Raw genomic sequence first — 17,092 nt, forward strand, 5'->3', positions numbered from 1 at the left:
ATTCTCTTTTATACAGCAAATATTGCCCCAACGATGATTTATATCGTTGAATTATAAAGAAGGTTGAAATAAAATCACAACAGCTAAGCGCATCAAATGATTTTGGAATCACTGCTTTTCTCAAGCAAGCGCTTAGAAATTCACATTCACAGGATAACCGGTAGAATGTACGTATTCACGTTAGAGAGAGAGAGAGAGAGATCATATGGATATATACGGCCTGATAGAGAATACGGGAATTAACGGCGTAAAAAACTGGAGAAACTACGATTAGTTAATCGATGACGAAATTTATTTTTTCAATTGATACATAGTATGTTGTGATGATATTTTAACCGTTGACGATTTATAGAACGTAAAGTAAGATATTTTGGAACATGTGTCGAAGAATAAAAGACTATCTCTCTGGGGCCGAAACAGAATGCAATACATAGGGTTACTCGAACGCACGACGACATCGAAATCAATCTAAGAACATTCTGATGCGGTGTCGCGTGACACTTGCATATTTATTATTGTGTTATTGCATATCTTTTGTATAATTTACCATCATTGATTAAAAACGTTAACGAAATTATTGTTTCGAGTGCAACATTAGCGACAAACTTTATCAATCTGTCGGATCATGATATGCACGGGTGAATTATGATATTATCTTCTCGTGATTTCGCGATAGCTATATTTAACAGGATCCCCTTACTCGCCAAGAATTTTTTTTGTTATGAATCAATTAAATTTAGTTACAATTTATATTAAATATTTAATATCTAATCTAAATATTTAATCTTTCTAATCTCTAATAAAAGAATTCACAGATATATCACAAGAGTGGGTATGCAAATATGCAAATATTTACTTCTGCGGTTACAAGAGTGAATAGGATGAAAATATTTATTACATTAATAAATTAGTAGAAAGAATGCCACAATTTGTAAAAATGATCGTTAAAACCAAAGATATATTATTTGATAAAAAGTAAGTTTAACAGTTTTTTATTAAAAGTGTGTTAGATTAAAGTTAATATTATTTTACTTAATTTTTCTATAGATTTATATCATAAAATAATAATCATTTAATAAATGATTAATAAATATTATAAATAAATATTATAATAAATAAATATTATTAAAAATTAATCATTTACTTTTAAAATAATTACGAACTCAATAAAAGTTAAGTTTTTTTATAATATCTATCTTGTTAATGATGTATCCAAACTTTTGGCTGACAGTGTATATGTATATGTATAAATATATAAATATGTATACTCATATATATGTATATGTAATATGGGTATATGATTATGTATATATACATATACAAATTATTTCATAATACATCATAATAACACATACAATAATACATCTTATTATTACATCTTAATTACGACGATCGATGACGATAATATAATTTACGCAAATTCCATCCATTTCTAAAAAGTGCATGTTAAGTCGATTCTCGAAAGTCTCGAAGTATTGTTGCCTCTTTTCCGCAATGCTGATTGGTTCTCTGTCGATTCGTGTTGTGTGTTATATTCGTAGCATCGAAAAACTGTCATCGCGAGGGTTAGCAGTTAGCAGTTTGACAGTTAGTCCAAAATAAAATAAAATAAAATAATAATATGTGATAATACTTTAAGCTTGATTAATATTTTTGATATTTGTGTTGTGTATTATACTCGTAGCATCGAAAGGCTGTCATCGCGAGGGTTAGCAGTTAGCAGTTTCACAATAAGTCCAAAAAGTAAAATAAAATAATAATGTTTTAAATAATATGTTATTATACTTTAAACTTGATTAATATTTTGGCGGAAAAAAGGCAAAAATACTTGCGAGAATCGACTTAATGTCTTTTTTAGAAAAAGACTAGAACACTACAAAGCGCGCGCGAAGCGCCATTTATTTCCTTCAACTATACAATATAAGCTGCGGTCGAGAATGTGCTACTAATATGGAACAAAGATAGAATGATGTTTCGAATTATTCGTAGCGCATTCTCGATCCACAGCTTGTACGTAATTACATATTATACAACAATTATAATATTTATCTTTTCATCTTTTGGTACCATGCAGACACCAGCGTACAAATTTTTTAATATGATAAACATAAAATAAGGATGCGTCGCATAGGGTCAGAGGCAAAAAAGTATCCAATTATAATATTTTAAGACGAGCCAAAAATTCATCGATTATACATTTTAATAGTACATTGATTACAGAATCTTTTGGTACCAAACAGACACCAGCGTACAAATTTTTTAACTTGATATACATAAAATAAGGATGCGTCGCATAAGGTCAGCAGCAAAAAAGTATACATTTCTAATATTTTAAGACGAGCCAAAAATTCATCGATTATACATTTTAATAGTACATTGATTACAGAATCTTTTGGTACCATGCAGACACCAGCGTACAAATTTTTTAATACGATAAACATAAAATAATGATGCATCGCACAGTGTCCGCGTCAAAAAAGTATCGATTTCTAATATTTTAAGACGAGCCAAAAATTCATCGATTATACATTTTAATTGTACATTGATTACAGAATCTTTTGGTACCAAACAGACACCAGCGTACAAATTTTTTAACATGATAATCATTAAATAAGGTTGCGTCGCACAGGGTCCGCGTCAAAAAAGTATCGATTTCTAATATTTTAAGACGAGCCAAAAATTCATATATTATACATTTTAATTGTACATTGATTACAGAATCATTTGGTACCAAACAGACACCAGCGTACAAATTTTTTAACTTGATAAACATAAAAAAGGTTGCGTCGCATAGGGTCAGCGATAAAAAAGTATCGCTTTCTAATATTTTAAGACGAGCCAAAAATTCATCGATTATACATTTTAATAGTACATTGATTACAAAATCTTTTGGTACCAAGCAGACAACAGCGTACAAACTTTTTCATTTGCTATACATAAATTAAGGATGCGTCGCATAGGGTCAGCGGCATAAATGTATCAATTTCTAATATTTTAAGACGAGCCAAAAATTCATCTATTATACATTTTAATTGTACATTGATTACAGAATCTTTCGGTACCATGCAGACAACAGCGTACAAATTTTTTAATACGATAAACATAAAATAATATTGCGTCGCACAGGGTCCGCGTCAAAAAAGTATCGATTTCTAATATTTTAAGACGAGCCAAAAATTCATCGATTATACATTTTAATAGTACATTGATTACAGAATCTTTTGGTACCATGCAGACACCAGCGTACAAATTTTTTAATACGATAAACATAAAATAAGGAAGCGTCGACAGGGTCCGCGTCAAAAAAGTATCAATTTCTAATATTTTAAGACGAGCCAAAAATTCATCGATTATACATTTTAATAGTACATTGATTACAGAATCATTTGGTACCAAACAGACACCAGCGTACAAATTTTTTAACATGATAATCATTAAATAAGGTTGCGTCGCACAGGGTCCGCGTCAAAAAAGTATCGATTTCTAATATTTTAAGACGAGCCAAAAATTCATCGATTATACATTTTAATTGTACATTGATTACAGAATCTTTCTGTACCATGCAGACACCAGCGTACAAATTTCTTAATACGATAAACATAAAATAAGTATGCGTCGACAGGGTCCGCGTCAAAAAATTATGAATTTCTATTATTTTAAGACGAGCCAAAAATTCATCGATTATACATTTTAATAGTACATTTATTACAGAATCATTTGGTACCAAACAGACACCAGCGTACAAATTTTTTAACTTGATAAACACAAAATAAGGATGCGCCGCACAGGGTCCGCGTCAAAAAAGTATGAATTTCTAATATTTTAAGACGAGCCAAAAATACATCGATTATACATTTTAATAGTACATTGATTACAGAATCTTTTGGTACCAAGCAGACAACAGCGTACAAACTTTTTCATTTGCTATACATAAATTAAGGATGCGTCGCATAGGGTCAGCGGCATAAATGTATCAATTTCTAATATTTTGAGACGAGCCAAAAATTCATCTATTATACATTTTAATTGTACATTGATTACAGAATCTTTTGGTACCATGCAGACAACAGCGTACTAATTTTTTAATACGATAAACTTAAAATAATAATGCGTCGCACAGGGTCCGCGTCAAAAAAGTATCGATTTCTAATATTTTAAGACGAGCCAAAAATTCATCGATTATACATTTTAATAGTACATTGATTACAGAATCTTTTGGTACCATGCAGACACCAGCGTACAAATTTTTTAATACGATAAACATAAAATAAGGAAGCGTCGACAGGGTCCGCGTCAAAAAAGTATCAATTTCTAATATTTTAAGACTAGCCAAAAATTCATCGATTATACATTTTAATAGTACATTGATTACAGAATCATTTGGTACCAAACAGACACCAGCGTACAAATTTTTTAACATGATAATCATTAAATAAGGTTGCGTCGCACAGGGTCCGCGTCAAAAAAGTATCGATTTCTAATATTTTAAGACGAGCCAAAAATTCATCGATTATACATTTTAATTGTACATTGATTACAGAATCTTTTGGTACCATGCAGACACCAGCGTACAAATTTCTTAATACGATAAACATAAAATAAGTATGCGTCGACAGGGTCCGCGTCAAAAAAGTATGAATTTCTATTATTTTAAGACGAGCCAAAAATTCATCGATTATACATTTTAATAGTACATTTATTACAGAATCATTTGGTACCAAACAGACACCAGCGTACAAATTTTTTAACTTGATAAACACAAAATAAGGATGCGCCGCACAGGGTCCGCGTCAAAAAAGTATCAATTTCTAATATTTCAAGACGAGCCAAAAATACATCGATTATACATTTTAATAGTACATTGATTACAGAATCTTTCTGTACCATGCAGACACCAGCGTACAAATTTCTTAATACGATAAACATAAAATAAGTATGCGTCGACAGGGTCGGCGTCAAAAAAGTATGAATTTCTATTATTTTAAGACGAGCCAAAAATTCATCGATTATACATTTTAATAGTACATTTATTACAGAATCATTTGGTACCAAACAGACACCAGCGTACAAATTTTTTAACTTGATAAACACAAAATAAGGATGCGCCGCACAGGGTCCGCGTCAAAAAAGTATCAATTTCTAATATTTCAAGACGAGCCAAAAATACATCGATTATACATTTTAATAGTACATTGATTACAGAATCTTTCTGTACCATGCAGACACCAGCGTACAAATTTCTTAATACGATAAACATAAAATAAGTATGCGTCGACAGGGTCGGCGTCAAAAAAGTATGAATTTCTATTATTTTAAGACGAGCCAAAAATTCATCGATTATACATTTTAATAGTACATTTATTACAGAATCATTTGGTACCAAACAGACACCAGCGTACAAATTTTTTAACTTGATAAACACAAAATAAGGATGCGCCGCACAGGGTCCGCGTCAAAAAAGTATCAATTTCTAATATTTTAAGACGAGCCAAAAATACATCGATTATACATTTTAATAGTACATTGATTACAGAATCTTTTGGTACCAAGCAGACAACAGCGTACAAACTTTTTCATTTGCTATACATAAATTAAGGATGCGTCGCATAGGGTCAGCGGCATAAATGTATCAATTTCTAATATTTTGAGACGAGCCAAAAATTCATCTATTATACATTTTAATTGTACATTGATTACAGAATCTTTTGGTACCATGCAGACAACAGCGTACTAATTTTTTAATACGATAAACATAAAATAATGAAGCGTTGACAGGGTCCGCGTCAAAAAAGTATCAATTTCTAATATTTTAAGACGAGCCAAAAATTCATCGATTATACATTTTAATAGTACATTGATTACAGAATCATTTGGTACCAAACAGACACCAGCGTACAAATTTTTTAACATGATATTCCTTAAATAATGTTGCGTCGCACAGGGTCCGCGTCAAAAAAGTATCGATTTCTAATATTTTAAGACGAGCCAAAAATTCATCGATTATACATTTTAATTGTACATTGATTACAGAATCTTTCTGTACCATGCAGACACCAGCGTACAAATTTTTTAATACGATAAACATAAAATAAGGAAGCGTCGACAGGGTCCGCGTCAAAAAAGTATCAATTTCTAATATTTTAATACGAGCCAAAAATTCATCGATTATACATTTTAATAGTACATTGATTACAGAATCATTTGGTACCAAACAGACACCAGCGTACAAATTTTTTAACATGATAATCATTAAATAAGGTTGCGTCGCACAGGGTCCGCGTCAAAAAAGTATCGATTTCTAATATTTTAAGACGAGCCAAAAATTCATCGATTATACATTTTAATTGTACATTGATTACAGAATCTTTTGGTACCATGCAGACACCAGCGTACAAATTTTTTAATACGATAAACATAAAAAAGATTGCGTCGCATAGGGTCCGCGTCAAAAAAGTATCGATTTCTAATATTTTAAGACGAGCCAAAAATTCATATATTATACATTTTAATAGTACATTGATTACAGAATCATTTGGTACCAAACAGACACCAGCGTACAAATTTTTTAACTTGATAAACATAAAAAAGGTTGCGTCGCATAGGGTCAGCGATAAAAAAGTATCGCTTTCTAATATTTTAAGACGAGCCAAAAATTCATCGATTATACATTTTAATAGTACATTGATTACAAAATCTTTTGGTACCAAGCAGACAACAGCGTACAAACTTTTTCATTTGCTATACATAAATTAAGGATGCGTCGCATAGGGTCAGCGGCATAAATGTATCAATTTCTAATATTTTAAGACGAGCCAAAAATTCATCTATTATACATTTTAATTGTACATTGATTACAGAATCTTTTGGTACCATGCAGACAACAGCGTACAAATTTTTTAATACGATAAACATAAAATAATAATGCGTCGCACAGGGTCCGCGTCAAAAAAGTATCGATTTCTAATATTTTAAGACGAGCCAAAAATTCATCGATTATACATTTTAATAGTACATTTATTACAGAATCATTTGGTACCAAACAGACACCAGCGTACAAATTTTTTAATACGATAAACATAAAATAAGGAAGCGTCGACATTGTCCGCGTCAAAAAAGTATGAATTTCTAATATTTTAAGACGAGCCAAAAATTCATCGATTATACATTTTAATAGTACATTGATTACAGAATCCTTTGGTACCAAACAGACACCAGCGTACAAATTTTTTAACATGATAATCCTTAAATAAGGTTGCGTCGCACAGGGTCCGCGTCAAAAAAGTATCGATTTCTAATATTTTAAGACGAGCCAAAAATTCATCGATTATACATTTTAATTGTACATTGATTACAGAATCTTTTGGTACCATGCAGACACCAGCGTACAAATTTTTTAATACGATAAACATAAAATAAGTATGCGTCGACAGGATCCGCGTCAAAAAAGTATGAATTTCTATTATTTTAAGACGAGCCAAAAATTCATCGATTATACATTTTAATAGTACATTTATTACAGAATCATTTGGTACCAAACAGACACCAGCGTACAAATTTTTTAACTTGATAAACACAAAATAAGGATGCGCCGCACAGGGTCCGCGTCAAAAAAGTATCAATTTCTAATATTTTAAGACGAGCCAAAAATACATCGATTATACATTTTAATAGTACATTGATTACAGAATCTTTTGGTACCAAGCAGACAACAGCGTACAAACTTTTTCATTTGCTATACATAAATTAAGGATGCGTCGCATAGGGTCAGCGGCATAAATGTATCAATTTCTAATATTTTGAGACGAGCCAAAAATTCATCTATTATACATTTTAATTGTACATTGATTACAGAATCTTTTGGTACCATGCTGACAACAGCGTACAAATTTTTTAATACGATAAACTTAAAATGATAATGCGTCGCACAGGGTCCGCGTCAAAAAAGTATCGATTTCTAATATTTTAAGACGAGCCAAAAATTCATCGATTATACATTTTAATAGTACATTGATTACAGAATCTTTTGGTACCATGCAGACACCAGCGTACAAATTTTTTAATACGATAAACATAAAATAAGGGAGCGTTGACAGGGTCCGCGTCAAAAAAGTATCAATTTCTAATATTTTAAGACGAGCCAAAAATTCATCGATTATACATTTTAATAGTACATTGATTACAGAATCATTTGGTACCAAACAGACACCAGCGTACAAATTTTTTAACATGATAATCATTAAATAAAGTTGCGTCGCACAGGGTCCGCGTCAAAAAAGTATCGATTTCTAATATTTTAAGACGAGCCAAAAATTCATCGATTATACATTTTAATTGTACATTGATTACAGAATCTTTTGGTACCATGCAGACACCAGCGTACAAATTTTTTAATACGATAAACATAAAATAAGTATGCGTCGACAGGGTCCGCGTCAAAAAAGTATGAATTTCTATTATTTTAAAACGAGCCAAAAATTCATCGATTATACATTTTAATAGTACATTTATTACAGAATCATTTGGTACCAAACAGACACCAGCGTACAAATTTTTTAATACGATAAACATAAAATAATAATGCGTCGCACAGGGTCCGCGTCAAAAAAGTATCGATTTCTAATATTTTAAGACGAGCCAAAAATACATCGATTATACATTTTAATAGTACATTGATTACAGAATCTTTTGGTACCAAGCAGACAACAGCGTACAAACTTTTTCATTTGCTATACATAAATTAAGGATGCGTCGCATAGGGTCAGCGGCATAAATATATCAATTTCTAATATTTTGAGACGAGCCAAAAATTCATCTATTATACATTTTAATTGTACATTGATTACAGAATCTTTTGGTACCATGCAGACAACAGCGTACAAATTTTTTAATACGATAAACTTAAAACGATAATGCGTCGCACAGGGTCCGCGTCAAAAAAGTATCGATTTCTAATATTTTAAGACGAGCCAAAAATTCATCGATTATACATTTTAATAGTACATTGATTACAGAATCTTTTGGTACCAAACAGACACCAGCGTACAAATTTTTTAACTTGATATACATAAAATAAGGATGCGTCGCATAAGGTCAGCAGCAAAAAAGTATACATTTCTAATATTTTAAGACGAGCCAAAAATTCATCGATTATACATTTTAATAGTACATTGATTACAGAATCTTTTGGTACCATGCAGACACCAGCGTACAAATTTTTTAATACGATAAACATAAAATAATGATGCATCGCACAGTGTCCGCGTCAAAAAAGTATCGATTTCTAATATTTTAAGACGAGCCAAAAATTCATCGATTATACATTTTAATTGTACATTGATTACAGAATCTTTTGGTACCAAACAGACACCAGCGTACAAATTTTTTAACATGATAATCATTAAATAAGGTTGCGTCGCACAGGGTCCGCGTCAAAAAAGTATCGATTTCTAATATTTTAAGACGAGCCAAAAATTCATATATTATACATTTTAATTGTACATTGATTACAGAATCATTTGGTACCAAACAGACACCAGCGTACAAATTTTTTAACTTGATAAACATAAAAAAGGTTGCGTCGCATAGGGTCAGCGATAAAAAAGTATCGCTTTCTAATATTTTAAGACGAGCCAAAAATTCATCGATTATACATTTTAATAGTACATTGATTACAAAATCTTTTGGTACCAAGCAGACAACAGCGTACAAACTTTTTCATTTGCTATACATAAATTAAGGATGCGTCGCATAGGGTCAGCGGCATAAATGTATCAATTTCTAATATTTTAAGACGAGCCAAAAATTCATCGATTATACATTTTAATAGTACATTGATTACAGAATCTTTTGGTACCATGCAGACACCAGCGTACAAATTTTTTAATACGATAAACATAAAATAAGGAAGCGTCGACAGGGTCCGCGTCAAAAAAGTATCAATTTCTAATATTTTAAGACGAGCCAAAAATTCATCGATTATACATTTTAATAGTACATTGATTACAGAATCATTTGGTACCAAACAGACACCAGCGTACAAATTTTTTAACATGATAATCATTAAATAAGGTTGCGTCGCACAGGGTCCGCGTCAAAAAAGTATCGATTTCTAATATTTTAAGACGAGCCAAAAATTCATCGATTATACATTTTAATTGTACATTGATTACAGAATCTTTCTGTACCATGCAGACACCAGCGTACAAATTTCTTAATACGATAAACACAAAATAAGTATGCGTCGACAGGGTCCGCGTCAAAAAAGTATGAATTTCTATTATTTTAAAACGAGCCAAAAATTCATCGATTATACATTTTAATAGTACATTTATTACAGAATCATTTGGTACCAAACAGACACCAGCGTACAAATTTTTTAATACGATAAACATAAAATAATAATGCGTCGCACAGGGTCCGCGTCAAAAAAGTATCGATTTCTAATATTTTAAGACGAGCCAAAAATACATCGATTATACATTTTAATAGTACATTGATTACAGAATCTTTTGGTACCAAGCAGACAAAAGCGTACAAACTTTTTCATTTGCTATACATAAATTAAGGATGCGTCGCATAGGGTCAGCGGCATAAATGTATCAATTTCTAATATTTTGAGACGAGCCAAAAATTCATCTATTATACATTTTAATTGTACATTGATTACAGAATCTTTTGGTACCATGCAGACAACAGCGTACAAATTTTTTAATACGATAAACTTAAAACGATAATGCGTCGCACAGGGTCAGCGTCAAAAAAGTATCGATTTCTAATATTTTAAGACGAGCCAAAAATTCATCGATTATACATTTTAATAGTACATTGATTACAGAATCTTTTGGTACCAAACAGACACCAGCGTACAAATTTTTTAACTTGATATACATAAAATAAGGATGCGTCGCATAAGGTCAGCAGCAAAAAAGTATACATTTCTAATATTTTAAGACGAGCCAAAAATTCATCGATTATACATTTTAATAGTACATTGATTACAGAATCTTTTGGTACCATGCAGACACCAGCGTACAAATTTTTTAATACGATAAACATAAAATAATGATGCATCGCACAGTGTCCGCGTCAAAAAAGTATCGATTTCTAATATTTTAAGACGAGCCAAAAATTCATCGATTATACATTTTAATTGTACATTGATTACAGAATCTTTTGGTACCAAACAGACACCAGCGTACAAATTTTTTAACATGATAATCATTAAATAAGGTTGCGTCGCACAGGGTCCGCGTCAAAAAAGTATCGATTTCTAATATTTTAAGACGAGCCAAAAATTCATATATTATACATTTTAATTGTACATTGATTACAGAATCATTTGGTACCAAACAGACACCAGCGTACAAATTTTTTAACTTGATAAACATAAAAAAGTTTGCGTCGCATAGGGTCAGCGATAAAAAAGTATCGCTTTCTAATATTTTAAAACGAGCCAAAAATTCATCGATTATACATTTTAATAGTACATTGATTACAGAATCTTTTGGTACCATGCAGACAACAGCGTACAAATTTTTTAATACGATAAACATAAAATAAGGAAGCGTCGACAGGGTCCGCGTCAAAAAAGTATGAATTTCTATTATTTTAAGACGAGCCAAAAATTCATCGATTATACATTTTAATAGTACATTGATTACAAAATCTGTTGGTACCAAGCAGACAACAGCGTACAAACTTTTTCATTTGCTATACATAAATTAAGGATTCGTCGCATAGGGTCAGCGGCATAAATGTATCAATTTCTAATATTTTAAGACGAGCCAAAAATTCATCTATTATACATTTTAATTGTACATTGATTACAGAATCTTTTGGTACCATGGAGACAACAGCGTACAAATTTTTTAATACGATAAACATAAAATAAGAATGCGTCGCACAGGGTCCGCGTCATAAAAGTATCGATTTCTAATATTTTAAGACGAGCCAAAAATTCATCGATTATACATTTTAATAGTACATTGATTACAGAATCATTTGGTACCAAACAGACACCAGCGTACAAATTTTTTAACTTGATAAACATAAAAAAGATTGCGTCGCATAGGGACAGCGATAAAAAAGTATCGCTTTCTAATATTTTAAGACGAGCCAAAAATTCATCGATTATACATTTTAATAGTACATTGATTACAAAATCTTTTGGTACCAAGCAGACAACAGCGTACAAACTTTTTCATTTGCTATACATAAATTAAGGATGCGTCGCATAGGGTCAGCGGCATAAATGTATCAATTTCTAATATTTTAAGACGAGCCAAAAATTCATCTATTATACATTTTAATTGTACATTGATTACAGAATCTTTTGGTACCATGCAGACAACAGCGTACAAATTTTTTAATACGATAAACATAAAATACTAATGCGTCGCACAGGGTCCGCGTCAAAAAAGTATCGATTTCTAATATTTTAAGACGAGCCAAAAATTCGTCGATTATACATTTTAATAGTACATTGATTACAGAATCTTTTGGTACCATGCAGACACCAGCGTACAAATTTTTTAATACGATAAACATAAAATAAGGATGCATCGACAGGGTCCGCGTCAAAAAAGTATCAATTTCTAATATTTTGAGACGAGCCAAAAATTCATCGATTTTACATTTTAATAGTACATTGATTACAGAATCATTTTGTACCAAACAGACACCAGCGTACAAATTTTTTAACTTGATAATCATAAAATAAGATTGCGTCGCACAGGGTCCGCGTCAAAAAAGTATCGATTTCTAATATTTTAAGACGAGCCAAAAATTCATCGATTATACATTTTAATTGTACATTGATTACAGAATCATTTGGTACCAAACAGACACCAGCGTACAAATTTTTTAACTTGATAATCATAAAATAAGGTTGCGTCGCACAGGTTCCGCGTCAAAAAAGTATCGATTTCTAATTTTTTAAGACGAGCCAAAAATTCATCGATTATACATTTTAATAGTACATTTATTACAGAATCATTTGGTACCAAACAGACACCAGCGTACAAATTTTTTAACTTGATAAACAAAATAAGGATGCGCCGCACAGGGTCCGCGTCAAAAAAGTATCAATTTCTAATATTTTAAGATGAGCCAAAAATACATCGATTATACATTTTAATTGTACATTGATTACAGAATCATTTGGTACCAAACAGACACCAGCGTACAAATTTTTTAACTTGATAATCATAAAATAAGGTTGCGTCGCACAGGTTCCGCGTCAAAAAAGTATCGATTTCTAATTTTTTAAGACGAGCCAAAAATTCATCGATTATACATTTTAATAGTACATTGATTACAGAATCTTTTGGTACCAAACAGACACCAGCGTACAAATTTTTTAACTTGATAAACATAAAAAAGATTGCGTCGCATAGGGACAGCGATAAAAAAGTATCGCTTTCTAATATTTTAAGACGAGCCAAAAATTCATCGATTATACATTTTAATAGTACATTGATTACAAAATCTTTTGGTACCAAGCAGACAACAGCGTACAAACTTTTTCATTTGCTATACATAAATTAAGGATGCGTCGCATAGGGTCAGCGGCATAAATGTATCAATTTCTAATATTTTAAGACGAGCCAAAAATTCATCTATTATACATTTTAATTGTACATTGATTACAGAATCTTTTGGTACCATGCAGACAACAGCGTACAAATTTTTTAATACGATAAACATAAAATACTAATGCGTCGCACAGGGTCCGCGTCAAAAAAGTATCGATTTCTAATATTTTAAGACGAGCCAAAAATTCGTCGATTATACATTTTAATAGTACATTGATTACAGAATCTTTTGGTACCATGCAGACACCAGCGTACAAATTTTTTAATACGATAAACATAAAATAAGGATGCATCGACAGGGTCCGCGTCAAAAAAGTATCAATTTCTAATATTTTGAGACGAGCCAAAAATTCATCGATTTTACATTTTAATAGTACATTGATTACAGAATCATTTTGTACCAAACAGACACCAGCGTACAAATTTTTTAACTTGATAATCATAAAATAAGATTGCGTCGCACAGGGTCCGCGTCAAAAAAGTATCGATTTCTAATATTTTAAGACGAGCCAAAAATTCATCGATTATACATTTTAATTGTACATTGATTACAGAATCATTTGGTACCAAACAGACACCAGCGTACAAATTTTTTAACTTGATAATCATAAAATAAGGTTGCGTCGCACAGGTTCCGCGTCAAAAAAGTATCGATTTCTAATTTTTTAAGACGAGCCAAAAATTCATCGATTATACATTTTAATAGTACATTTATTACAGAATCATTTGGTACCAAACAGACACCAGCGTACAAATTTTTTAACTTGATAAACAAAATAAGGATGCGCCGCACAGGGTCCGCGTCAAAAAAGTATCAATTTCTAATATTTTAAGATGAGCCAAAAATACATCGATTATACATTTTAATAGTACATTGATTACAGAATCTTTTGGTACCAAGCAGACAACAGCGTACAAACTTTTTCATTTGCTATACATAAATTAAGGATGCGTCGCATAGGGTCAGCGGCATAAATGTATCAATTTCTAATATTTTGAGAAGAGCCAAAAATTCATATATTATACATTTTAATTGTACATTGATTACAGAATCATTTGGTACCAAACAGACACCAGCGTACAAATTTTTTAACTTGATAAACATTAAAAAGGTTTCGTCGCATAGGGTCAGCGATAAAAAAGTATCGCTTTCTAATATTTTAAGACGAGCCAAAAATTCATCGATTATACATTTTAATAGTACATTGATTACAAAATCTTTTGGTACCAAGCAGACAACAGCGTACAAACTTTTTCATTTGCTATACATAAATTAAGGATGCGTCGCATAGGGTCAGCGGCATAAATGTATCAATTTCTAATATTTTAAGACGAGCCAAAAATTCATCTATTATACATTTTAATTGTACATTGATTACAAAATCTTTTGGTACCAAGCAGACAACAGCGTAAAAACTTTTTCATTTGCTATACATAAATTAAGGATGCGTCGCATAGGGTCAGCGGCATAAATGTATCAATTTCTAATATTTTAAGACGAGCCAAAAATTCATCTATTATACATTTTAATTGTACATTGATTACAGAATCTTTTGGTACCATGCAGACAACAGCGTACAAATTTTTTAATACGATAAACTTAAAATAATAATGCGTCGCACAGGGTCCGCGTCAAAAAAGTATCGATTTCTAATATTTTAAGACGAGCCAAAAATTCATCGATTATACATTTTAATAGTACATTGATTACAGAATCTTTTGGTACCTTGCAGACACCAGCGTACAAATTTTTTAATACGATAAACATAAAATAAGGAAGCGTCGACAGGGTCCGCGTCAAAAAAGTATGAATTTCTATTATTTTAAGACGAGCCAAAAATTCATCGATTATACATTTTAATTGTACATTGATTACAGAATCATTTGGTACCAAACAGACACCAGCGTACAAATTTTTTAACTTGATAATCATAAAATAAGGTTGCGTCGCACAGGTTCCGCGTCAAAAAAGTATCGATTTCTAATTTTTTAAGACGAGCCAAAAATTCATCGATTATACATTTTAATAGTACATTGATTACAGAATCTTTTGGTACCAAACAGACACCAGCGTACAAATTTTTTAACTTGATAAACATTAAAAAGGTTTCGTCGCATAGGGTCAGCGATAAAAAAGTATCGCTTTCTAATATTTTAAGACGAGCCAAAAATTCATCGATTATACATTTTAATAGTACATTGATTACAAAATCTTTTGGTACCAAGCAGACAACAGCGTACAAACTTTTTCATTTGCTATACATAAATTAAGGATGCGTCGCATAGGGTCAGCGGCATAAATGTATCAATTTCTAATATTTTAAGACGAGCCAAAAATTCATCTATTATACATTTTAATTGTACATTGATTACAGAATCTTTTGGTACCATGCAGACAACAGCGTACAAATTTTTTAATACGATAAACTTAAAATAATAATGCGTCGCACAGGGTCCGCGTCAAAAAAGTATCGATTTCTAATATTTTAAGACGAGCCAAAAATTCATCGATTATACATTTTAATAGTACATTGATTACAGAATCTTTTGGTACCATGCAGACACCAGCGTACAAATTTTTTAATACGATAAACATAAAATAAGGAAGCGTCGACAGGGTCCGCGTCAAAAAAGTATGAATTTCTATTATTTTAAGACGAGCCAAAAATTCATCGATTATATATTTTAATAGTACATTGATTACAAAATCTGTTGGTACCAAGCAGACAACAGCGTACAAACTTTTTCATTTGCTATACATAAATTAAGGATTCGTCGCATAGGGTCAGCTGCATAAATGTATCAATTTCTAATATTTTAAGACGAGCCAAAAATTCATCTATTATACATTTTAATTGTACATTGATTACAGAATCTTTTGGTACCATGCAGACAACAGCGTACAAATTTTTTAATACGATAAACATAAAATAAGAATGCGTCGCACAGGGTCCGCGTCATAAAAGTATCGATTTCTAATATTTTAAGACGAGCCAAAAATTCATCGATTATACATTTTAATAGTACATTGATTACAGAATCATTTGGTACCAAACAGACACCAGCGTACAAATTTTTTAACTTGATAAACATAAAAAAGATTGCGTCGCATAGGGTCAGCGATAAAAAAGTATCGCTTTCTAATATTTTAAGACGAGCCAAAAATTCATCGATTATACATTTTAATAGTACATTGATTACAAAATCTTTTGGTACCAAGCAGACAACAGCGTACAAACTTTTTCATTTGCTATACATAAATTAAGGATGCGTCGCATAGGGTCAGCGGCATAAATGTATCAATTTCTAATATTTTAAGACGAGCCAAAAATTCATCGATTATACATTTTAATAGTACATTGATTACAAAATCTTTTGGTACCAAGCAGACAACAGCGTACAAACTTTTTCATTTGCTATACATAAATTAAGGATGCGTCGCATAGGGTCAGCGGCATAAATGTATCAATTTCTAATATTTTAAGACGAGCCAAAACTTC

This window comes from Prenolepis imparis, unplaced genomic scaffold (genome assembly GCF_030444845.1).
Source record: "Prenolepis imparis isolate NDT839.2.m4 unplaced genomic scaffold, iyPreImpa1.0 SCAF_3, whole genome shotgun sequence".
NCBI classification, from domain to species: Eukaryota; Metazoa; Arthropoda; class Insecta; order Hymenoptera; family Formicidae; genus Prenolepis; species Prenolepis imparis.